Genomic DNA, 26643 nt, shown 5'->3' with positions numbered 1-26643 from the left:
CATTTTGGTGACAGAGTGTACATTCTGAGAGAGCATAGGTCATGTATGTTCATTTAGCTGGCATGGTGCTCCAGGGAGCCAAGTATCTAACAAGATGATGCTGTTCAAGAAAGAGCCCATCCCTCTCCCTAGGAGCCTAATCTGCTATTATCACGTACTGATGATTACCTGCCCCTTCATGAGTAGCACTATGCTAAGGGTAAGTACAATTCCAAAAGAATATGCTCTCCTTGTTCACTGGGAGGAATTTTACTGAAGCACCCTGGGGAAAGAGAAGGAAATAAGGTAGGGAAAGAGTAAGCAAAAGATGGAGGGAAGAAAGGAGGAAGGAATAGAGAAAAACAAAGTGGGAAGGAAGGAGGGAAAAAAGAAAAAGGGAAGAAGGGAGGGGGAAAGAAGAAAGAAGAGAGGATATAAAGCAAAGAGAGAAAGGAAAGATAAGGAAGGAGGGAGAGAAGGAGAAAGAAGGAATGAGAGAAGGCAGAGGAGGAGAGAGAAGGAAAGAGAGAAGGAGAAAGGAAAGAGGGAGAGAAAGAGAAAGAGAAGGAATGAAAGAGAGAAAGGAGAGGAGGAAGTGAGGAGAAGAAAAGAGGAAAAGTCAGCAGGCAGCCTGAAGTTCAGCTGACAATTTTGGGCAGAGGCTTTTCAGTAATTTTGCTTTGTTTGCTGTTTGTTTATTTCATATAATCTGAAGTCTTGTGAGTGAAAAGCCAAGAAATATAGAAACAGCAGAAGAAAGTCAGTCAAGGGCAGCAGTAAAAGACAAAGCTGATTAGGAAGGTAAAGGAAGCCAGAGACGGACTGGACCTCATACAATGCACTGTACACAATGGGCACTTTCTAAATCTTTGCTGAACTGGCACCTTCCAATGACATTGGGTTCCTTTCCTCTGTCTCTGTCTGGGGACTTGACCTCAGCCAACAACTGAGAGAAAAACAGCCCTTCTTCACTTGAGGACTCAGTCAGTTTCCCTCTGAGACTTCTGGTCAGACCAGAAACACAAGGGCTAGTCAGGGTCCAACCCTAAGCCTGAATAACCTTCCTGTGTCAGCAACAACACAATTTCCAGCTTATCTAAAAGTGCCAGGGAAGGGGCAAAAGTGGGTTGTTGCATGCCCTCCACTACTCGGATATTTATTTTCCCTTCGCCCACTGCCCTGATCCTGGGCTGTACCCAGACCAAGGGGATTAGGGAAAGAATACTCACTACCAACAGTAACTGGGTGAGATCCCTGCACTCCCAAGCAAATTCTGTGTCTCACTGAAATATTGGGAAGATTAATAGAGACCTGGGCTGTACCTGTGATCTTACTGGTGTGAGGAACTACTATTAGGAACTTCCTTTACCAACACAGACCTACAGCTTTCCAAAACTCACCCTCTTACCCACTATGCTATATGCAGCTCTAGTGAAGATTAATAAAATATATTCAATTCTTAGAGCTACAAAGAAACAAAATGAAACTATCTCATTACATAATATCCTTAGTTCAAGGTAGAGAGGAAGTGTGGCTTAGCCAGTTCTGGAGTCAAGAAGTCCCAGGTTCAAATATTACCTTTGACACAGAGCACCTGTATCAGCAGGGCCCAGTCACTTTACAGATCTGAGCTTCAGGCAATTCTCTAAGACCACATGAATTTATAGCAGGCGAACCAAAGGACTCACAGGTCCACTGAGTGAACTCTAGCTACTTCCAGGCAACTCTACAAGACTGTAAGTTACAGAGAAGTTTGTGATTTGTATCAGAGGAGGGAGTTTGCACACTGGGAGTTCCACATACCATGATGAAATCACAGGTCCAGCCCCACACCCCCAAAAACAATCCTACTTCACCCTTCTCAACTCTATCCCAACTCCTAATGAGACCTACTCTTCCACGCCTTTGCAAGGGTTTGAAACCACCTGCTTAACAATGTCCCCACTGGAAGTGCTTCTACATATATCCAAGCAGTTCAGTGGCTCAGTGGCTAGAGTGCTGGGCCAGGAGTCAGGAAGATTCATCTTCCTGAGTTCAAATCTGGCCTCCGACCCTTAATCCTGTTTGCCTCAGTTTCCTCATCTGTAAAATGAGTTGGAGAAGGAAACAGCAAACTACTCCAATCTCTTTGCCAAGAAAACCCTGAACGGGTTCACAAAGAGTAGGCTATACTGAAAAGCGACTGAACAACATACGTCCTCCTAGAAATGGGCTCTCTGGGTTCTCATTCATCCCATATTCTCTGTCTTCTAGAGTGAGGAAAAGCGCCTCAGGATAAAGCCTCTGTGCTGAGAATAACCTTTCCTCCAGCATGCAGCAACATTTACCTGTGCACCTTAAATAATATATAACAGGCTTCTTGTAGTAAGAAAAAAACCCGCTACCACTCTCCTTATTGAGACCTGAGCTAGCTCCCACTCCTCTAATTGTCTCTTTCTCTCAGAGGAAAAACTACGGTTCTCAAAAAAGCAGGGAAACTTTAGTCTTCCCTGGGGTGAAGGGAAGGGCTTCTGTGAAAGGTTTTTATAGCTTTCTTTTAAAAAAACAAAAACCAAAACCAAGCTCCCTGCTCATCCTCTGGCCAGTACACTCTTTATCCTCTCTTTCTGGAGAAATATGTAGCTGACCCATGACTATTTGCAACCCCACTTGATTCAATGGGCAGTCATAGAAAAATATAGATAAGCCAATGGATCTTTATCTTGGCCTGAAAATAGAGCAGTATTTACTGATGAGACATCAGACAACTAAATGGAAGGCGGCTTACAAGGCCATTTAATTGCACCTGAGTTGCAGCAAAGCCATATATAGATAGATAGATAGAGAGAGAGAGAGAGAGAGAGAGAGAGAGAGAGAGAGAGAGAGAGAGAGAGAGGTGTGTATATTTGAGTGTGTGTATATATGTGTATGTGTGTGCATGTGTTTGTGTGTGTATGTGTGTATATTTACAGATAGATAGATATGGATATCATATATGACAGCTTTTGAACTTTACTTGGCTCCTCTGCGGACCCCTTCTCTCTTCCTCCCCATCAAGCACCGCCCCCCAATAAAGAAGATAACAATGAGATAACGGTGATACAAGACACCCAATTCCAGAGGTGCTGCCCCAGCTAGTCACGAATAAATCAAGCATTTCCCTTCAAGTGACCACAGAAGTCTCATGCTGACTCAAAATTAATGGAATATTGGACTAGCTTTCTATTTTGTTGGGATGGAGATTGTTTGTCATCTTTCCAGCGAGCACAAAAATCCATTCCTGTTTGAATAAATCCAAAAAAATAATTACAACCCTTTTACCTCTGCTACCATGGAAAATGTAATGTTTTTTAAATCGTTGTTATCCTTTTTTGAGTTGCCTGGCACCTATGGCAGAGGTCAGAAGAAGAAAAAGGACGGGCTTAGAGATTTACGGCCAAAGTGAAAATGTAGCTGTCACTACTGTCACCCCTCCCCTGCAAAAAAAAAAAAAAATCATAACTCAGTACACACAGACCGATTAAATTCCTTTCCCCAACCCATCCATCCCTTTCCCACTACTCCTACCTCTACAGATAGATACCATTTGCCTTAATTCAAAAATATAACATTAACAGATGAACATGATAGAATTCAAGATCTAGTCTCCAGTCTCGTAAGAAAACCACAAGGGGGGCAGCTAGGTGGTGGTGAATAGAGCACCAGCCCTAGATTCAGGAGGACCTGAGTTCAAATCGGGCCTCAGACACTTGACACTTACTAGCTGTGTGACTCTGGCTAAGTCACTTAACCCCAATTGCCCCACAAAAAAGAAAAAAAAAAAGAAAACCACAAGGTAAATTTTAAGACACACATTCCAACAGTAGGAGCTGACCGAATCTGGCAGGTTTTCAATCCCCCGTGTATGGCATAATCTGCCCTACTTTATTAGGAAAGCCTTTTCAAGACTGACTGCAAAAACTTTCAATATCCAGCCCTAGACAAATTAAATTGGTTTGACCAAAAGCTCACATGTTCAGAAAACTGTTCCACGTTCTCAGATACCACAGATCTTTTTGTGCCAGTCGTCTAACATGAAAAAATAGATTCTTCTTCCTGATTACCCCGTCTCAAACAACAAATGATTTTGTTGTCATTCTACAGAGGGCACATCAAGACAACTGAGAGTGGGACACACCAAGGGGGCTTGGAATTGTGCAACTTTCTATTCTCAATGCAACAAGGGCAGAGATCTATTCTTTCTTCCATTAGAATTACAGAATGTCGGGGGCAGCTAGGTGGCGCAGTGGATAGAGCACCGGCCCTGGAGTCAGGAGGACCTGAGTTCAAATCCAGCCTCAGACACTTAACACTTACTAGCTGTGTGACCCTGGGCAAGTCACTTAACCCCAATTGCCTCACCAAAAAAAAAAAAAAAAGATATAGTGAAAAACATAAGCTTAGGGGGCAAGTAGGTGGCACAGTGGATAAAGCACCAGCCCTGGACTCAGGAGGACCTGAGTTCAACTCCAGCCTCAGACACTTGACACTTACTAGCTGTGTGACCTTGGGCAAGTCACTTAACCCTCATTGCCCTGCAAAAAAAACAAAACAAAACAAAACAAAAAATAAGCTTAAATAACCAATAAAACTAACTAAACTGGTTTGGTGATTTGGTGATAAAAATCAAATGTTGATTTTTATGCATTTGGATATTCCTTCCATTTATGTAAATCACAGCCCACTCATGGTTGCCCTATACTAGAGCATTCTTTTTCCATGTCCACCCACAAGCTTGCCTTCTTTGCTTTCTCCTGACTTTTTGGGAACAGCAGGAGAGCACTCGAATATCATTTGTTGTCCCTCACCTGTTCCAAGGGGCCAGATTGTCTTCTTTTCCATTATACCTTTGCCTGATGACATTCTTTAGTCCTACTGTTCTTGAAAGCAACTATTTAAATTTAAATTCAAATGCATAAAATAAGATTGTTTTGGGGGCAGCTAGATGGCGCAGTGGTTAAAGCACCGGCCCTGGATTCAGGAGTACCTGAGTTCAAATCCTGGCTGAGACACTTGACACTTACTAGCTGTGTGACCCTGGGCAAGTCACTTAACCCCCATTGCCTGCAAAAAAATAAAAAATAAAAAATAAATAAGATTGTTTTTAGTTGCTTCCTCTAAATTCCTGTCAAAATTATTTATCTATTCATTGGATCATAAATCATAGAACTATGGACTCAAGACTGGGAGAGACCTCAAAAGTAGTATTTTTTCCACTACATCACACACCCTCTTAAAATATCATCAACTCGGGGCAGCTAGATGGCACAGTGGATAGAGCACCGGCCCTGGAGTCAGGAGTACCTGAGTTCAAATCCGGCCTCAGACACTTAAAACTTACTAGCTGTGTGACCCTGGGCAAGTCACTTAGCCCCAATTGCCTCACAAAAAAAAAAATCATCAACTCAAGTGGAACTGAAACTCACAGCCTTTCTTTATATTGTTGCTGTTGTTGTTAGTCCTTCCTTCTTTTTTTTATTTTTGAAAGTAATAAACATTTTTATTCATAGTTTTGAGTTCTGATTTTTATCCCTCCTTCCCTCCCCACTCCCTGAGGTGTCAAACATAATCATATTAGTCATTTTGTACAAGAAAACTTGAATAAAAGAAAAAAATGAAAGAAAGTGAAAAATAGCATGCTTCAGTCTGTTCCATCAATATCAGTTCTTTCTTTGTAGGTGAACAGTATGTTTCAATAGTCCTTTGGGATTGTCTTGGTTCATCGTATTGTTGCGAATAGTCAAGTCATTCACAGTTATTCATTAAACAATACTGCTGTCTCTGTGGACATGTCCTTCCCTCTTGAGGAGGACAGATGACATCAGAAGGGTAATATCTTGATTTTCCAGTCAACTGGGTTTAAGTGAGGCAGGGCTGTGCAAAGTCATCAGCCTCACTCTCTCCTCTAGAGTCATCAGGAGTCCAGTGGCAAAACAGAAGTCAAGATGACTAGCCATGCCCCCACTTCCTTTAAGATGAGTACTAGAAGTCTAGTGCTCTAGCCGTTCTTAACATGATAATATCAAAGCATATCAATTTTCATCATTTGACCTGGGGACCTCTTCCAAGTATGTCTTGGAAATTAATTAATGTAAGTAGTGAGCACCTCCTTTCACTGGACAACTGTCCATCAGAAGATGGAAACATCATTCTTTGGGTAAGTCATAGAAAGGATAACTGGTCATTTATGAGGCACATTATAAAGCCTCTAGGTCCCTTTTGTCTCTGAGGTTCTGTGATTTGGTGTGTACCCAGGAATATAAAGAGCCAGAACATACTCCTTTGGAGAATCCTGACACTAAAACAGGTTCTCTAACCTGAATGAGAAGGTGATGAGAACATGGACCCCAGTTTGATCCCCCAGAGGGTCCCATATTATCAACGAATTTCATTGCATGGTCGAAGACTGCAGCCCCCAATCCCAAACAACTACTTTGTACATATATGAACACCATCAAGTATCAGTGGCATCCAGCAAGAGAGGTGTGGTTGGCTTAGCACAAATTCCTAAAAATACTGTTGAAAGGTATGTATTCTAAAGACAGCAGATTCACATCAGTTTCATCTTCCTACACAAAGGGTGACATCCTCCCAATACAGACTCCATCCTTAACAGCATTCCCATCCCACATGCTTGTAAACAACTGAATGTTCTCATAGCCTCTTTCATCTATATCTATTTAAACCAGCCACTAATTTATTTAAAAGAAAGAAGAAAACAGACAAACACACAGAATTCATTACCCAGGGGAGGCATTGTACTTAATGGTAATTAATCAAACTTTTTTCCCTTCATGTAGAAAACCAGCCACATAACTAACCATATCAAGAAGATCAATGGAGCATCTGTTTTATCTTAAAAATAAAAAAAAAAGAACTCATCTGGCAAGGAGGCTCTCACATGTTTCTGGTACACCTGAAACTAAAGCCATTTTCAGGAAAAAGCTACAGCTTTCTATTAACAAACAGAATGCAGCCATAATCTCTTCCCTCGATTGGTTTTCTACAGTAATTATATACTTTTATATATACATGAACACATACTGACACAGGTGCACAGGAGTATAAACACACACATAAAAAACACATAACAATATCATAAAAACTCAAGCTGGTAAAGATAAAGCTCTTGAGAGTTCACTTAATTTTTGAGAAAGGCAAATGTTCGTTACTTGGGAGATGTTCTTTTTTTTTTTTTAAATAATTCTATACTAAGCAAAGAACATTTTTTCTAAAATTGTTCACATCCACAACAGCCAGTGTGGTTTCTTTCATATAGGAGGTGCTCAACAAATATTTTATAAGACCCAGAGCTGGAAAAGACTGGCAATCATCTTGTCCACCCCACTCTTTCAAACTAAGAGAAGTGAGGACCAGAGAGTAGAAGTGGCTTAGAATCCAAGTCCCCAAAACAGAGTTCCAAATGCCAAATGTCCTGTCTCTATTCTTCCATTTGGCAAGTGAATGAGTGAATTTAACAATGCACACATGGAATTCCTAATGAGCAGAAATGAATAAAAATTGCTGAGACAAATGGCCAATTTTTGTTTTCCAAAGAAAACAGCCTGAGTTCAGGTGTTTGTTTTTTTTTTTTTAATGTATCTCACAACAGCTCTTAGGCACAACTAGCATGTGACTATACTATGGGGAGCTAGGGCCCTTTGGGTCCTTAGCAAATCAATCCTTGCACTGCGAAATCCCATTTTTAACAAGCTATTGATTTAATAGTTGTGCCATATATGAGGCAGCAGTAGGATCGCCATTATCCTCATCATACTTTGCCAGTTAGTGCATACCTTTTTGCATGGGCTGTAAATTCATTGACTTTCTGGTTTTAATTGTCTTCTCACCAATTTAACGCTGCCTTTCTGGTTTTCTTACCATGATGTGAATGGCAGAAGAAATGTGTTCAATCTCTTCAAGATTTCCTTTTCTTAATGGATACCCTACTGGTGTCTTTGAAGATGCAAACAAAATGTCTTTGGTTAGAATAGGACCATGAATCCAGCAGTATGTAGGGGTGTGTGTATGTATGTGTGAGCATGGGTGTATACATGCATACACAGATATGCATGCATATGTACATACATACATACTGCACAGTACAGGATTCATTACAAGTCAGTAAGCTCCTGCCATATGTCAGGCACTATGCTGTGTAATTGAGATGCAAAGACAAAATCAAAGTAGCCCCGACCCTCAAAGACCTAATATTCTATTAGGTGTAACGATTGGAATAACGCCACCTGCTGGATACTTACTGTAGAAGAGTTCTGCCCATGAAGCGAAGGTCTTTGAGGGCAAGACCAGGCATCAGGAAGTGACGCGGACGAGTGGGAGGAGGAAGGAAGGAAGAGACTGGCGCTCAGTCTCGCGCGCTCTTTCCTTTGGACTCTGGTGGAGAGCGGAGCTAAAAATGTGCTCTCCCTTTAATAGCTAGGAATTTAGGCCTTTTTCTCTCTCTTTACCAAATTCTTATTCTCCTTAATAAATGCTTAAAAGTCTAACTCTTGCTAAAGCTTATAATTTATTGGCGACCACTCATTAGATATTTTAGACAGTTTAGCTAGAATTTTAGCCCTCAACAGATGGCTGACCACGAAGAGGAAAGCTAACCCTCAGTCTTCTGATCTGCTGGTTGGGTAAGAAATTTCCCCTCCCTCTCCCTTTAACTGCTAAGTACTGGTGTACTGGCTGTGTTTTCCTTTAAATTTTTTCAAATGGACCTTTTAAACTCCCTAATTACCCTATTTTTTATTTTAGTCTGTTTAACCAGACAAATGGGAGATAAGATCATGTTAATGCTTTGTTTTTGTGGATTTTCTATTTTTCTTTTTATTTTTGTTAAAAGAGCCAGCAACTTACTCACACAAGGAAATATCTCTCCCTCTCCCAACCATGCTTTTTCAGAGAAACCTGAAGAGATTCCCGCAGCTTTTCCCAGTTCTAACAGTAATTGTTGCTTTAATTTTGCATGCCTGGAGGCAATGACCCACCCTCTAGAAGCTTTTAATCCCCTAGCACCTGGAGGCAAAGTGGGGGAAGAGGAATCCAGGCCTGAGTTCAAAATCAAGTCTGATTCAAATTGCGCTGGTCCCTCCCCTCCTCTCCAGACCCCACCCTCTACTCCTCCTATGGCCAAGCCCATAGCTTCCCCTGCCTGGGAAGTCCAGAGATCTGATGCGCATGCTCAACTTTCTCTAACTACATTTGCAGCTTCAGGCTCAGCCCTTCCCCAGCCTGGCTGTGCTTCTGAGACAACCTTAGAAAGCCCTTTAAATTCCAGATATACTCCTTTTGTTCATAATTTTGCTAACCTGCTTTTGTCTTTAATTAGTAATCTTATAAAGCATTTGTATGGTGAAAAGCCCGACAGACAATATAGAGGGGTTAAAGAAGAAAAACTTAAGCTGAATAAGAATGACAATCATCAACATAGTTCAAGACTCTGCTTTTGCCATGGAAGGGTATATATTTTACAGAAATGTAGAAGTAAGCAGCAAGGTATTGATATGAGTATTGGGGATTTTAGATATCGGAATCAAGAGTGTTCTGAATTCACTCAGATTATTAATGTCAGTTCAGAGGTTACATAGGATTTCTATGCTATTACATATACATTTTGGAATTAATGGTATAGGTTTATTTTCATAGAGATTTTAATGCTTTTGAGATTGTGTCTTATACTTAGTTTCTAAAACAAGGAGAATATTTGTAAAAGCTTTTTATAGTCATGCGATCAAGTTTATATTTTGTAATACTCTTATTAATATTAAGTTCATATTCATTTAGATTTCCTTAGTTTGAATTTCATTGTCTTTTATTGTTCCATGTGTATTTTCTTCTATTCATTTGTCTATCTAATTTTGAAACATTGCAAGATGGTTTTGATTTTATTATACAATGTTAATTCTAGGAGTATTGTGCTCCCATATTCTGAGTTGTTTGTTTTTGTTATTTTTTCTCAACTGATTATTTGATCAAACTCTTTAAAGCATTTCCCTGGCAAATTGGTTGCCATGGCAAGTGTAAATTGATTCTAGAAGTATTATTTTTGATAAGCATATTCCCAAAAAAAAAAAAAAAAGAGGGGAACATTTGTAAAAGTTTTCTATTTTCAAAAAAAAAAAGTTCTTTGAGATTCTGTTGTGCTTTAACTTGTATTTAAATATGTTCTGATTTTTCACAAAAGTAATTGTATACTAAGTAAAAAAAAGGGTATTATTTGAAATTGTTGCATAATTATATATTATATTTTGAGTCAAGACGTATTCGCATTTTTTGCAATCATTTATTATCCTCAATTTTTAAATCCATATGAGACTTGGATTATGGGAACTTATCATTTAAGACATTAATTGACTTTATTCTGAGTTATCAGATGCCAGTTGGCCAAGATGCCATCCAATCACAAGAGGAATACATGCAAGAGCAGACACTGAACTGTCACATGAGGGGAGACATGCATGAAGTCAAGGTATGGCCGAGGGAACGGCTTTTGACAAATGTTGAGGTTGGATTCTCTTGGTTTAATATTTTATTTTATTTTTCCCCACAATATTGTACAGATGGCTGGAAGTATTCATCCCACCCATCTCACTTCTACACCTGGCTTCCATGCTCCCTCCTATATGCCTGATGCCATGGACATCTCAGTCCCATGCATCTGATTAAGTCTGACTCAGTTTCTTCCAATATGTTCGGTGGCATGGACATATATTCCATCCACCTATTTTAAGCCTGGCATACTGTATGGGCAGTACATATTGCTCAAGTGTGGGAATGCTCATATCCCATCATTTCTCTGTTCTTTTATGGTAACCCCCATAATTATCTCAGGTGTCATGATAAATACAGTGTTGAATTTGGCCTTGACACCTGTTACCAATTATATTAGATTTTTTAATTTCTCATAATGGCATGAGGATAATTAGGCAGATGATGCAAAAAGTGATGAAACAAAGATAAAAAATTATTTTTAATAATTAATATCGCAGCAATTGTCTTCTCAATTACCCTCCATAAGGGGGGACTATAGTAATATTATAATTTTAAAGAATGGTTCAATTTTTGTTTTATTATATGTTTCATGTGTAACAACTAAGATTCTGAATTCCCTTAGACATGTTTTTGAGAACTTTCATTGTTTGATTTGATTATTGACAAAGCTATTTTAAAGTTGTGTTAAGCTCAATTTTGTAGGAAATTTCCTGGCTGATTACCACTATCCACTCATCAACCCCTGAAAAGACTTCCATTCCACGACTACACCTAGAGGACATCTGAGAAAAGACTTTCAGAGACTTTAAATGAACAGTTTTGATTTGTTGTTTTTGTTGTTTTTTTTCTCTTTCTGTTATAATATACACCATCTGTAACATGTATTCTCTGCAGAGGCCCTCCCTTTGCAAGACTAATGTCAAAGCGTCGGTTCATGAGGACAAAAAATCGCTCCTCTGGACAAAACTTTCCTCTCTTCCTTTTCTATATTGTTGTTCACATATTATTAGTTAGCAATAGTTATTATATTGTTTTTACTGTTCCGTCAAGGAAACATTTTGTTTCTTGAGGAACAACAGGGGGGACTGTAACGATTGGAATAACGCCACCTGCTGGATACTTACTGTAGAAGAGTTCTGCCCATGAAGCGAAGGTCTTTGAGGGCAAGACCAGGCATCAGGAAGTGACGCGGACGAGTGGGAGGAGGAAGGAAGGAAGAGACTGGCGCTCAGTCTCGCGCGCTCTTTCCTTTGGACTCTGGTGGAGAGCGGAGCTAAAAATGTGCTCTCCCTTTAATAGCTAGGAATTTAGGCCTTTTTCTCTCTCTTTACCAAATTCTTATTCTCCTTAATAAATGCTTAAAAGTCTAACTCTTGCTAAAGCTTATAATTTATTGGCGACCACTCATTAGATATTTTAGACAGTTTAGCTAGAATTTTAGCCCTCAACATAGGTAAATATCAAACATACAAAGGTAGATAAATACCAAATAAACACAAAATAAATATTCATGTATTTGGGCAGAAGAGAACATGAAGGACACTAACCACTGGGAGAATCGGAACAATTATCTCAAAAGAAGTGTCCTTTGAGTTCAATTTTAAAGAGAGGGAAGGGGGCACCTAAGTGGTGCAGTAGATAAAGCACCAGCCCTGGATTTAGGAGGACCTTAGTTCAAATCTAGTCTCAGACACTTGATCCTGGGCAAATCACTTAACCCTTACTGCCCCACCAAAAAAAAAAAAAAGAGAGAGGGGGGGGGGAGAGAGAGAGAGAGAGAGAGAGAGAGAGAGAGAGAGAGAGAGAGAGAGAGAGAGAGAGAGAGAGAAAGAGAGAGGGAAGGGTTGCTAAGATAAAGTTAAGGAAGGAGAGCCCGAGCACCTCTAGATTTATGATCCCATGTCCCTAAATAATTCCAGGTATGGGGGACAGCCTGTGCATATAATGAAAGAAAACAAGCATCTATTAAGCACCCTTTATTAACTGCCTGGCACTACACTAAATGCATTACAAATATTATCTTATTTGATCTTCACACCAACCCTGTGAGGTGGGTGCTATTATTTCCCCCATTTTATAGCTGAGGAAACTGGCAGACAGAGGTTCAGTGACTTGCCCAGAGTTACACAGCTAGTATCTGAGGCTAGATTTGAACTCAGGTCTTTCTGACTCCAGACCCAACACTCTATCCACTGTACTACCTACCACCTAGCTGACTTTTTCTGCTCCAATATAATTCATTTTTTTGTTTGTTTATTTTTTGTGGGTTGTTTTTTGGGGTTTTGCGGGGCAGTGGGGGTTAAGTGACTTGCCCAGGGTCACACAGCTAGTAAGTGTCAAGTGTCTGAAGCCGGATTTGAACTCAGGTCCTCCTGAATCCAGGGCCAGTGCTTTATCCACTGCGCCACCTAGCTGCCCCCAATATAATTCATTTTTGAGGCCATAGTGTTCTCAGACTGGCTCCTCTCCTCTTTTTTCTTATTTTTTTTAATCTCTCTTCTTTCTTCTCTCCTATCTTCTCTTCTTTCTCTCCTCTCACCTCTCTCTTCTCTCTTTCCACTGTCTTTCCTCCCCCCCCCCTCCAGCCCAATAACAAGGGATTGTTCTCTGTGTAGGGGACTGGGGAAAGAACTTTGGAATTGAAGGTGATATTAAAACGCCCACGTTGTTCTTCAAGTTTTCTGCATCAGTGTTATCTCCAAGTGATTATGGGCAGCAGTTCTGTCCGTGATAATAATTTGGTTCCAGTACATGTTGCTTCATGAATTCCCAAGAGTATTTTTGAGGTCTATATTTGTAGTATGGAATTTGTCAATTGTCAGTTTATGAACAATAAATGTCTGATATATAATTCTAGCCACCCACCCGGTCATGAGGGCCTCTGTGCTGAACTGTTGAGGGCTGAACAGTTTCTACCTTTCCCTAATTTGCACTGATCAGTAAGTCCAGCCTTAATTGCATAGTTTCCTGAATTACCATCAAAATAACCTTCTCCATTTCTATGGACAATTCTGTTTGACTTCTTCTTTCTTCTCCTCCTCTTCCTCCTTCTCCTCCTCCTTCTTCATCATCATCATCCAAGCCCTTTCCATACCTTGAACAGTGTTTTGTTATTCAGTCATTTCAGTCCTTCATGACCCCACTTGGGGTTTTCTTGACAAAGATCCTGAAGTGCTTTGCCAATTCCTTCTCCAGCTCATTTTTACAGATGAGGAAACTGAGGGAAACAGGGAGAAGTGACCTACCCAGGGTCACCAGATGTCTGAGGCCAGATTTGAATTCAGGCAGATGAGTCTTTCTGACTCCAGTGCTCAGACCACTGAGCCACCTAGCTGCCCAAACAGTCTCTTACTCTAACCTTATCACAAGGACGACAAGGGTGCTGACAGCTAGCATTTTGATAGTACTTTAAGGTTTGCAAAGCAACTTTACATGTATTATCTCATTTGGTCTTCACAATAATCCTGTGAGGGAAGTGTTATTATTCCTATTTTACACACAATGAAACAAGTCAAATGACTTGCCCAAAGTCACACAGTAAATAAGTGGCCAAGGCATGATCTGAACTCGGGTCTGATTCCCAATCCAGCATGCCATCCATTCTACCATCTAGCTTTCCCTCTCCCTCCCTCTATTCCATGAAGGATTAATTACATCCTTTGTGCTTTCTGGCACACCTAACCTTACTTCAGTTTGGATTTAATTATTTTTCATTTCAGAACTTCCTTCTTGCTTCCTCAGCTTAGCACTTAAAGCCCTTCACAATCTGGCTTGTCCAACTTTCTTCTGCAGGCTGATCGCACATAATTCCCCCTCGTGCCCTCCATCTTTCAAAGAAACTCCTTCTCTCCTCTGCCCCCAAAGAGGGTTCCATGCCTCCTCCTAGGCTCTCCTCCATCCCTGGATTCCAGACTCTCCTCACCCCTACCTGGAAAGCCATCTCAGCCCGATGCCTTGCCTGATCCCCTCAGTTGTTAACTCCCCAGGATGGGGATTATTTTTTTTCCTTTTGGCTTTGTACAACTGGCACCTGGTAGATCCTTGCACATATCAGAGCTCTTAATAAATGCTGCAGGATTAGAGTGGATTGCTGATTTTCCCGAAACTCATATTATTTATACGTCTGGCTATGAAATTTCTGACAAGGCATTGAAACAAGGCTTCTTCCCAGACATTACAGACAGCTGTAGTGAGGCATGAGGCGGCACATATCCTCCACTAATCTCTAGGCTTCTGAATATCTGATGGATAAAGAAACACCTTAGACACTGTTCTTAACACCTCTCGAAGAAGGCTAAGCCTCTAAGGAAAACCGGAAGGATGATGAGACAATGAAGGAATTATCCCTGAATCTAGCAACTGAGTGCCTGACAATAAATGTGTTTAATCTCGTCTCTATGTTTCTGTTTTTAATACTGATCACTAGGAGAGTAGTGTACTGAATTAGAGAGCCTTCTCAGAGATGGCCCGGGGTTCAAGTTCTGCAGGGGACACATCCTGGATGTACGACTTTAGGTAAGTCACTTAAATTCTCAGTGTCCCAGACTATAGGTTGCAGAGCAGGTTCTAATCTGTACTGGTAAAGGGAATCACCTCCATGAGAGCTATAAATATCATCTCATTTGAGCCTCACATCATCCCTGGGAGATAGCTGCTGTTAGCATACCCATTTTAGAGATGAGGAAACTGAGGCAAAAGAGATTAAGTGACATGCTCAGGGTCACACAGCTAGTATCTGTGGTAACATTTGAACCCAGATCTTCCTGACTCCAGGCCCAGAATTATCTATTAGCTTGAAGGAGAAAGGGTGGCCTCTGAATCAAGAAGCTATAGACTCAAGACTTCCCTCTGAACTACACTAGTGGTGTGAATCTAGGCATGTCATTTAACTTGTCAGTGGCTCAGGCAAATCCCTTTTTAAAAAATTTTTTTTTTATTTTTTTTGCCTTTTTTTCTGGGGCAATTGGGGGTTGACTTGCCCAGGGTCACACAGCTAGTGTCAAGTGTCTGAGGCCAGACCTGAACTCAGGTCCACCTGAATCCAGGGCCGTGCTTTATCTACTGCACTACCTAGCTGCCCCTAATTTTTTTTTTAATTTTTGACCAATTACATGTTAAAACAATTTTTAACATTTTTTTAAGTTTGAGTTCCAAATTCTATTCTTCTCTCCCCTCTCTTCTCCCCCCTTCCTCCCTCCTCTCTCCCAGAGATGTAAGCAATCATATATAGGTTATGCATGTGCAACCATGTAAAACATTTCCATATTCATCATTTGTACAAGAAGATTTGAATAAAAGAAAAAGAATGAAAGAAAGAAAGTGGAAAATAGCATGCTTCAGTTTAATCAATATTGGTTGTTTCTTGGGAGGTGGATAGTCTGCTTCATCATTAGTCCTTTGGGATTGTCTTGGATCATTGCATTGCTGAGAATAGTTGTCTTTCACAGTTCATCAAACAATATTGCTGTCTCTGTGCACAATGTTCTTTTGGTTCTGCTCTCTTCACTATACATCAGTTTATACAAGTCTTTCCAGGCCTTTCTGAAATCATCTTGCTTGTCATTTCTTATAGCACAATAATATTCCACCACAATCCTATACCACAGCTTGTTTCGTCATTCCCCAATTGACGGGCATCCCTTTAATTTCCAATTCTTGGCCACCACAAAAAGAGCTCCTATAAATATTTTTGTATAAATACGTGCTTTTCCCTTTTAAAAAAATATATCTTTGCAGGGCAACTAGGTGGCTCAGTGGATAAAGCACCAGCCCTGGATTCAGGAGAACTTAAGTTCAAATCCAGCCTCAGACACTTGATACTTACTAGCTGTGTGACCCTGGGCAAGTCACTTAACCCTTATTGCCCCGCAAAAACAACAACCACCACCACCACCACAAAACAAAACAAAATTTTAAAAAATTAATGAAAATTTAAAAATTAAAAATATCTTTGGGATATAAACCTAGCAATGGTATTCAGACAACTCTGTTAGGACTGTAAGTTACAAATCAATCAATCATCAAACATTTATTAAGTGCTTACTATATGCCAAACATTGTGCTAAGCACTGATCCTGGAGAAAAACAAAAAGAGTTAAGATACATATATCACATACATATATCAGTGGAGGGGATTTTCCACACTGGGAGTTCTCCAATCCTCCTGACTCACAGCTCCTAGGATCTTAGATTTAGAGCTTGCAGGGACCTTGGTGGTATCTAGTTCAAGCCTTTTTATTTTTTTAAACATGGGCCTGAGGCCTAGGGATGTTAGGCCATTTGTCCACAGCTATACAGGCAGTAAGGAGCAGAGCTTGAATTAAATCAGGTCCACTGATTCCAAATTCAGCAGGCTCTCTACTGTCCTACACTGCCTCCACCAGGTCTGGACCAAAAAAGAAAAGCACCTTTCACCACCCCCCACCGAAATCAAATCCCATTGAAGTCTTTTCTAATTTGATATCTTTTATTTCATTTCTCTTTTCCTACTCCCTTCCATGGTAAGCTCTAAATTAGTAGAAATAAAAAGCAAAGCATCTCTAAACAAGGACAAAATACTGAAGGCTAATACAGAGATCAGAAGCTGCTCTGGACGTGCTTCTCCTCTGATCAAAGGAAAAGGACTCAGCGCTCAGCATCAAAGGCTGAAATCTTAAGCAAGGTGCTTACAAGGGAGGGCCTAACTAGCCGGCATAGCCCTAACTGTCAACAAGGCCCTTCTGAAAACCCAGGAAGGGTCACAGACTCCAGAGGTCACCCTCAGGGTGCTGCGGCTGCTGCCAGTGGGGGTATTCTTACTTCTCTGGCATTAAATCTCATAGGACAAACCAAATGGGTCTGGTGTAGGGCAAAGCTCCTTCAGAAAAGGTACAAGTAGACACCCTTCCAAACTAGCAAACTTTGAAGGGGAAAAGTCCCCCCAAAACTAAGAATAACTTGATCCTAGGCTCCATCCATCTATAAGGTCCCTTCATATTATCTTCAATCTTCCTTTATTGGCCAAGGTCATGCTGTTGCTTCAGAAAGAAAGATGAGGTATGCTTCCAAACACCACCTAATTTCCCCATTTGTCTTCACAGCCTGTAACCCTTTGGGCTCTGTGGTTGAATATTTTGAATCCTGCCAATTGAATTCTGAAATATCAGCTATTATTTTACTCCCCCAAGAACTTCTAAGCACTTGATTCTTTCATCATTTCATCATTTCATCATTTCCAACCCAGTGCAACACAGGAGAATGAATGCTGGACTTGAAATGTGTTCAAATCCTGCCTCTCGCTTCATAGCTGTATAACTCTGGCTAAGTTCCTTAACCTCTCTGAGCTACCATTTCCCCATCTCTAATATGAAGACTGACTTCTAGAGTCCTTTTTGCAGCTAGAGCCCTGTATTTCTTTGGCTACATTCACCTCAGATCAATAGCTTGCTTTCCTTTTTGTATATTCCTTCCCTCTAATGCCTATACCCACCTTTACCCCTCCCCAAAAGGTTAAGTAATTCAAAAGCTCATTTGGTATCTTTTCCACCCCCAAAGCCATCATCTATTATATAGGACTGTCAACACAGAGGGTGTTTTATGAGATTTAAACAGTTGTTACCAGAGATAAACAGTTGGTATAGACAGGTCTTTGCAGGGCCTAATCTATATCTAATCTCCACTACTAATCTCACTTTGTAGCAAAAGTTTTTGATGAATGTCTTAATTTTTCTTCCTCAGGCTGACTTTTAGGCGAGCAAAGATAAAATGCTTTTGTTCCTTTAATGCAGAGGGAGACATTAATGGCCCACATTTGAGGGGCAAGGAGAACTCATTCATGCACATAAGCATTGTCCTCGGTTGTGGTTTTTAAGGTATGAGCCCTTAAATTTAAGGTTCTGATCAGAAAAAGAAATAGTAAATAAATCAATAACCTCAACTCTTTTGGTTTTTTTGTTTGGTTGGTTGGTTTTTGGTGTGAGGCAATTGGGGTTAAGTGACTTGCCCAGGGTCACACAGCTAGTGTTAAGTGTCTGAGGTCGGATTTGAACTCAGGTTCTCCTGAATCCAGGGCCGGTGCTCTATCCACTGCGCCACCTAGCTGCCCCCAACCTCAACTCTTTTTAGAATTATTCTTTATTATTTTCATTTTCCTATTGCTTTTCAAAGTCATGAGTAGTACATTAACCAGGAATCAAGAAACTTGATTTTACTTCCAGTGATGCCAATAACTTGCTGTTTGACCTCAGGCAAGTCATGACTTCCCTGGACCTCCTTCTTCCCAAGGGCAAGGGGTGGAAAAAAGGGCATAAGAAGATTGGACTAGATCATCCTTAGGGTGCACTCCAGTTCCAATATTCCATGATTCTGAGATGTTTTTTGAAGAATGGGACTGTATCAGCTCTCAATGACCATATGAAATGTTTTAATAATAAATAAGTAGGGGTAGCTAGGTGGCGCAGTGGATAGAGCACCAGCCCTGGAGTCAGGAGTACCTGAGTTCAAATCCAGCCTCAGACACTTAACCCTTATTAGCTGTGTGACCCTGGGCAAGTCACTTAACCCCAATTGCCTCACTAAAAATAATAATAATAATAAAAAATAAGTAAATAATAAATAAAATACAAATTAAAACAACTTCAATCCAGAGTAGTGAAAGATAACAAAAGGCATGAAATAGTAAAGGGCGTTTTGGTTTGGATTGATTTGGGGGGCAGAGAAGGGGAAGTGATATAGGAAGACAAATACATTAGTGCACTGCAGGTAGAGTTGTGAGTGGTCTAAACGGTCTCAAAAAATTTTTGTGATCATACTTAAAAAGTTACTAAACTGTACATACTCCTTTGACTCAGTAATACCATTACTAGTTATAGACTCCAAGGAAATTAAAGGCAGAAGGAAAGGTCCCAGACATACAAATATTTATAGCAGAACTTTTTGCAATTTCAAAGAACTAGAAGGAAAACGAGTGTTCAATGACTAGGAAATGACTAATCAAGTTGTAGCATGTGAATGTAATAACAGTAATCATTAATAATAATAGTTAGGGGCAGCTAGGTGGCACAGTAGATAGAGCACCAGCCCTGGATTCAGGAGGACCTGAATTCAAATCCGGCCTCAGACACTTAACACTCACTAGCTGTGTGACCCTGGGCAAGTCACTTAACCCCAATTGCCTCACCAAAAAAAATAATAGTAATAATAATAATAATAGTTAATATTTATATAGTACCTATTATGAGCAGGTAGGTGGCGAAGTGGATAGAGCGCCAGGCCTGGAGTCAGGAAGACATTTACTAGCTGTATGACCCTGGGTAAGTCACTTAATCCTGTTTGCTTCAGTTTCCTCACCTGTAAAATGAGCTGGAGAAGGAAATGGCAAACTGCTCTAGTATCTTTGCCAAGAATATTCCAAATGGGGTCACAAAGAGACTGAAACACCTAAAAACCAAAAAGAAGCACCTACTATATGCCAGGCACTATGCTAAATGCTTTGCCTCACAACAATTCTTGGAGGTAGATGCTATTTTTATACCATTTTACAGATGAGGAAACTGAGAGAAAGAGAAATTAAATGACTTGCCCAAGGTCATATAGCTAGGAAGTATCTGAGGCCACATCTGAATTCAGGTCTTCCTGACTCCAGGTCGGTGCTCTATCCACTGTGCCATCTAACGCTTCCAAAAGAAATAACAAATATAAAGAATTCTTTACTCTTTATTCTATTCTAAGCCACTCAGGAAGACCTCTACGAACTGATACAGAATACCTACCTGCCTTAAGGAAAACTATGAGAACCATTTAAACCATGACAGCAGTAATCTAAAGGAAAACAAAGCTAAAAGATGTCAACACTCTGAACAACCAGCCATGACTTGAGAGGACTGATGACGAAGCATGCCTTTTGGGGTGGTGGTAGTGGATTGTGCCAGTAATGTAAAAATTAAAAGAGCATCAATAAATCATTTTAAAAGGGGAAAAAATATTTTTTGCATCCTAGTAAATGATAGAGCTAAGAATGAAATCCACTGGGTCACACAGCTTAAAATAAGTCATCATATCATGCAAAGCAGTTTTTCCTTTCAGTATTGAACAGGCAATGATGTAGCATGCTGCCAAGATCCTTAAGGATAAAAGCATAATTTATTTATGGTATAAAGAGTGTATAATAAATGATTTCTTATATGCACAAATCTGACATTCTCTAAAATTAATTTTTAAAAGCCTGGAGTGGAATGCTCAAGCTAACGAAAGCCACTTCCCTTCTATAAACACCACTGCTCTTTATGAACTACCTTTCATCTGAGGATTACAAAGCACACTGTCATGAATCCCAGTGCCAGTGGGACAAATGAAGGCTGTTTTTGTCTGTTTGATGCCGAGTTCTACACAGTATAGTTAAAATGGCCTGTGCCCAGCGTTCCACTGAGGCAATTCGGGGAAACAAACATTTACTCTACACCCCCTCTGTGGTAGGTGCTAGGGAGATGAAGCCGAATGAAGCAGCATCTGCCCTATATTCTGCTGGGGGGAAGGGGAGGGAGAGGGATAGAGACGGCAAGAACTAAAAAGTAGTAAGTCATTTCCAAAGGTAGGGAGTATTAAAAACTAAGGGGATCCAGAAAAAGGCATCCTGCAGAAGACAGCAGCTAAACTATCCTATGAAGTGAGCTAGAGAGTTGAAGGAGTGGAGATGAGGGGGCCCATTTCAGGTATGAAGGACCATCTGTTCAAATACATCAAGGTGGATGAGGGGAATGGGCACGATTAACTAGAAGATGACTGCATGAAAGATTACTGCATGAGATTCTAGTCAGAGCTGGAATGGATCGGCATTAAAGGACACTTAATCTGACCTCCTCATTTGTTACAGATGAGAAAACTGAGGCCAAGGGGATTTACCTAAGGTCACACAGGTGATAAGTACAGAGCTGGGATTTGAAGCAAGGTCTTCTGACTCGGGATCCAGCAATCTTTCCATGGTGCTAGACTGTCCATTCTGAAATCAAACTAGGAAGGGAGAAGGGATCCAGAATGGAAGGGCTTACAATACCAGCCTGAGAACTTTGTAATTAAGCCTAGAGATAAGAGGGAGTTAGAGTGTTTTAGGGCCAACCATTGGGCAAATAAGTGGAGCTGGACACCTTAGACCTGAGCAGATTCTTGAAAATCAATTTATCAGCACATCTGACAAGTAAAGCCATTTAATAAAATTAGATATTTGGCACTTGGAAGGAACAATGAATCAAGTCCATCTTTATTCTACAGAAATAAACACGTTTCCCACTTAGACAAGAAATCAGATGCCTATCAACTTATAAAATCTTTTTTTTCTTTTTAAAAAGATTTATTATTTATTTTTTACATCTTGAATTCCAGATTACCAACTTATTAAAGTCTTGAAACAATCTTTCTCAATCCAACCTAATTATACACAACTTGCCTGAAACTCTGATCTTTTGTGAATTCATTAGCATGCACAATGATGTATGTTCATTGAAAGTGTAATTAGGGAAAAAGAAAAAAAAAAGAAAACTAAATTGAAGCAATGCCTCTACACTAGACTTGATCCAAACAGGATCTGGAAAACAGATACTCAATAAAAGTGTACGTGGAAACAAAACGAATGCTCATGGGTTGGGGAATGGCTGAATAAACTGTGGATGCAGTAGGATATTAGTGTGCAATAAGAAATGATGAGCGTGAGGAATTTAGAGAAACATGTAAAGACTTGTATGAACTGATGCAGTGAAGTCAGCATAACAAGAACCATATAGACAAGAACAATGTAGAGAAGGGAATGCCAAAAGAAAGCCAAATCCTGAGTAGTCATAATGGTTGACCTCACATCCGCAAGGACTGAGGATGACATACCTCCCCTCTTATCAGTACAGAGGTGGAAGGACTACAAATGCAGAATATTGCACACCCTTTCAGTCAAGTTCTCTGTACCAATTAGGCTTACTTAATTATTATCCTTTTTTATAGAATGGAGGGGGTGGCATATCTAGAAATAACTGGGATATACAAACAAAAAGGCTCAATAAATTTTATTTAAAAGAAAACTGCCCCTCCTTGAGACCAAATCAAAATAAAGGTTAAATTGAAATTAAAGTTTCTTACCTGTAATTGTTTTTCTCTCATAAAAGCAACCAATCTGTTTCTGGATTATATTTGCCTGCTTCACTCTATCACACAGTTCACCTCAAGAGATTTCTGGATCATCAGTCTGAACTGCTGGAAATTCCCTGGAGAGGACTTCCAAAGACTGTAGACAAGAAAAAGAAATACCCCTCAAGCATTAACACTGATGAGCTACAATTCCCCTCTTCTCCTTCTCCTCTTCTCCCTTCTCATTCACCTACTGAATAGGAGGCACTCTGGAAGGATAGCTGTCCTTGTTGCAAAAAGATAAATTATAAGGAATGATTGGTCTTTAATTTAGGACTCTGGGTGCCAGCCAAGGAGGAGGGAGATTCCTGGCTGAAAAACAGCAAGTAGGCAATGATTCTCCCACCACATTAGGAGGGTGATAAGTAATTATAGATTTCTCAAAGCCAAAAAAAAAAAAAATCCTTCATTATAACTGAGAGAAAAAAAAAATCCTAGAACTACGCAGACCCACACGAGAGTGTTAATTTAATAACAATGCTGACAGAACATAAAGACAATATAGTATAACATAGCAAACAGTGAACCAGAGCCCTTTATGAATCTTTTCTGAAAATGCGCAGTTCTGCCTGGAATATAACATAAGATAATTAATGTCAAGTTAGGCTTGACCTATTCAGATACTGAAACCTAGAATGTACTAATAAGCATGGAAAAACTCTTTCTCTATCCCTTTTGCCAAGCTCTATTCCATCTGAAATAATAGCATCCTGAAATATCATAGACTTAACTAGGGAAAAGGAGAAAATTCATGCCAATCGTCAAGCTGAAATAAAGAAGACTACTAAAGTAGCAACAAGGGTCTTTAGTCAAGGCAAGGAAATTGCAATTCAGGACATCTCACAGCATTGGAGTGCAGGAATACCTAGGACATGTAGAAAGGCTGGCATTTAAATACACTTCAATAGAGTTGTAGCTAGGAGGTGCAGTGACCCTGGATTCAGGAGGATCTGAGTTCAAATCTGGCCTCAGACACTTGACACTTAATAGCTATGTGACCCTGGGCAAGTCACTCAACCCTCATTGCCCCACAAAAAACAAACAAAAAACAAAACAAAACAAAACAAACAAACAAAAGTTAGAAACAGGTACAGAGATATCCAAAAAAGTAAGAAGCAAACAAACAAAAAATAACAAGCATTTGTACAGCCAACATTTATATATACAAACATTTAATAGTTTGTAAGTAAGTGGGTCCAGGAGACAGAAATCAAGTTTTGTTTTGGGGAATATATCTCCCAGAAGCTTAGATGAAACCTTACTAATTTTCACCATTCGCAATTTTAGAAGATGACAGAAATCTTGCAGGGAAGACACAACTGAAACATGAGACACTGGAAAACAGTCACCTAAAGTGAAGAAAGGTTGTGCCGGGTGAGAGGGCGGTATGGAGAGGCACAGCTAGAGACTATAAGAAAGGCAGGGATGGAATCAGAGGGGCAAATTTACCCTAGCTGTACCCAATCTTGGAAGAAACAATGCATACTAGACTAGCTGCCGCTCCCCAACTCACAGGGAAGGACTGAGCAGAGGCTGGTTAAAGACACAAATGACTAAGTTTAAATGAATTACACCTTTCCATTGGTGATTGAGGGGTGATTGAAAGGGATTATGACTCATTGGTTGCCTGGAGAGTATGGATAAGTGGCAGTCACCCAAGTATGGGCACACCACAAACCAGCTATCTGGTTCACTTCTTTTCCTAGTTTACCTTGCTTTAGGGTTTGCTCAAATGATGTATCATGTTTCTGTGTCTCTTGTATATCTAGCAATAGAGCAAACAACTAACTACTAGAGTCTCTTGATCACTGGATCTGAACAACTGATAACACGATGTTGTTGTTGCTTGTCCTTTGTTCTCAAAGAGGACCATGACATCGCGGTGATGTCATGACTTGCACTGAACTGGATTTAAGTGAGGGAGGGCTGTGCAAGGTCACCAACCTCTTTCTCTCCTCTAGATTCATCCTCCAGTGGAAAGACATACATCAGGACAACTGGAGATGGCCCTGGACATTTAAGGCAATTGGGGTTAAGTGACTTGCCCAGGGTCACACAGCTAGTACGTGTCTGCGGTGAGATTTGAACTCGGGTCCTCCCAACTTCAAGGCCAGTGCTCTATCTACTGCACTGCCTTTGTGGCATCCTGAACAGGAGAGGTTGCAAGTTGTCCCAGAGCCACAAGGGGACCACGAGAGCTTTACAAATGATCTTCCCCACAGTTCTAACAGGAAAATATAGGTGTTGTTATCACCATTTTACATGAAGGCCCTGAGCCTCAAAGAGATTAAGTGACTTAATTACAGTCACATAGTCTAAAAAAAAAAAATATTCAAGTCACAGTGAGGTAGTGAATACCTACAAAAAATAAGGTTTAATGGTATGGTACATTTTTAGAGATCATCTATTCTCATATATTACAAAATCCCCATATTGATTTTTCAAAAGAAAAATTCTTTTTTTCCTAAAATAAATAAATGAAAATAAGGGATCAAGTCTGAGCCAAACCAGAAAAAGGTAGTTTAAAAAAAAAAAAGCACCACCAAAAGAAAAAAACACACAATAAAATCAAGAAAGCAAAGGAAGAGAGTGAGGAACCACTTTAAAAAACAAAAATAGAAAACCAACTGTCATGCCTGATCATCTAGTGGTACACTAGAAAGAGATCTGGAGTCACAGAACCTGGGTTCGAATCCCAGCCCTACCACTTAATATTTGTGTGACCTTGTGCAAATTACTTCACTCTTCTGACCTCAGTCTTCCAGTCTCTAAAAAAAGGGGTGGGGGTGGGGGCGCAGCTAGGTGGTACAGTGGATAGAGCACCAGCCCTGGATTCAGGAGGACCTGAGTTCAAATCTGGCCTCAGATGCTTGACACTTACTAGCTGTGTGACCCTGGGCAAGTCACTTAACCTTCACTGACTCACAAAAAAATAACGAATGAATGAATGAATGAATAAATAAATAAATAAAATTTAAAAGGGGGGTGGGATAGACAACCCCTAAAGCCCCTTGAAGCTCTAAATCTGTGACCCTATGATCTTTAAAAGTAAAAGAAGTGCGATATGATTTCTACAAAACCAAAATGCTCCAAGACCCAATAATCACATTTAAGAGTTTATATAGCAATATTACACTAGAGGAAATTAATTTGGAAAGTACCTTAGTAATTATAATACCTGTAATAATAATAATAGTACCTGTAATAATACTAATAACTAGAATCTGCCTACCTGTTTCAGGTTAGTAAAGCACTTTACGATTATCTCATGTGATCCTCACAACAATCCTGGAATTTACAGATAAGGAAACCAAGTTAAATGGAGGTTAAATGGAACCAGATTTGATTTGTTTTGAATTATAGAAGGTGACAAAGGATAGGGTTTTACATACTTTTCTTATTACAAGTTGTTTGGGGTTTTTTAAGTGAACTAGGAGGGTACCACAGATTAGGAGAGAAGGAAAAAACAAGGAGAAAACAGTGAAAAGCGATATAAATTAGATGTATTCAAGTCTATGACATCAATCTAAACCAGGTCTCTGAGTTTCACACAAAACAAAAATCAAACAAGTGACACGTCTTCCTCCGCCAATATGCTCCACCCCCAGTTATAATCAATCCAATATTCATTAGGCATCTACTGTGTGCTTACCATTATAACCTCATGCTCAGCCTGGTAAGTGTTAAGACCACAGAATTCTGGGCATTCCGTTTTATCAGTAACAGAATCCTGCTTTCCCTGTAACCTCACATGAACAGGGTTAGCATCAGGCACCAGAAAAAGAGCAGCATGCAGCCTGCCTCGTAAGAATTACAAATTGCTTCTGCAAGCTTTTCAGGTGATTTCAAGTCTTCCTTCGTTTTGCTACTCGTGAATTATGAAAGGTCATCCCTAATTCATGAGAAATATTTTGCCCCTCATCCTGCCCATTACCATATATCCTCATCATATCCTCTCTGTTTATGGGCACTCACACTCACTCGCAGACACCTTTACTT

At 40.1% G+C, this 26643-nt stretch overlaps 1 protein-coding gene across 1 annotated transcript in view; it reads right to left on the bottom strand.

Annotated features, from left to right (window-relative positions):
- Positions 1-26643, bottom strand: part of FHIP1A (FHF complex subunit HOOK interacting protein 1A) — a 394460-nt gene that overhangs the window by 268040 nt on the left and 99777 nt on the right. Inside the window, 1 exon segment of the mRNA XM_043970067.1 lies at positions 22597-22741. The gene's annotated coding sequence lies outside the window, so the exon portion shown is untranslated.

Source organism: Dromiciops gliroides, chromosome 6 (genome assembly GCF_019393635.1).
Source record: "Dromiciops gliroides isolate mDroGli1 chromosome 6, mDroGli1.pri, whole genome shotgun sequence".
Classification (NCBI taxonomy): domain Eukaryota; kingdom Metazoa; phylum Chordata; class Mammalia; order Microbiotheria; family Microbiotheriidae; genus Dromiciops; species Dromiciops gliroides.
This window is presented reverse-complemented; position numbering and strand designations above follow the sequence as displayed.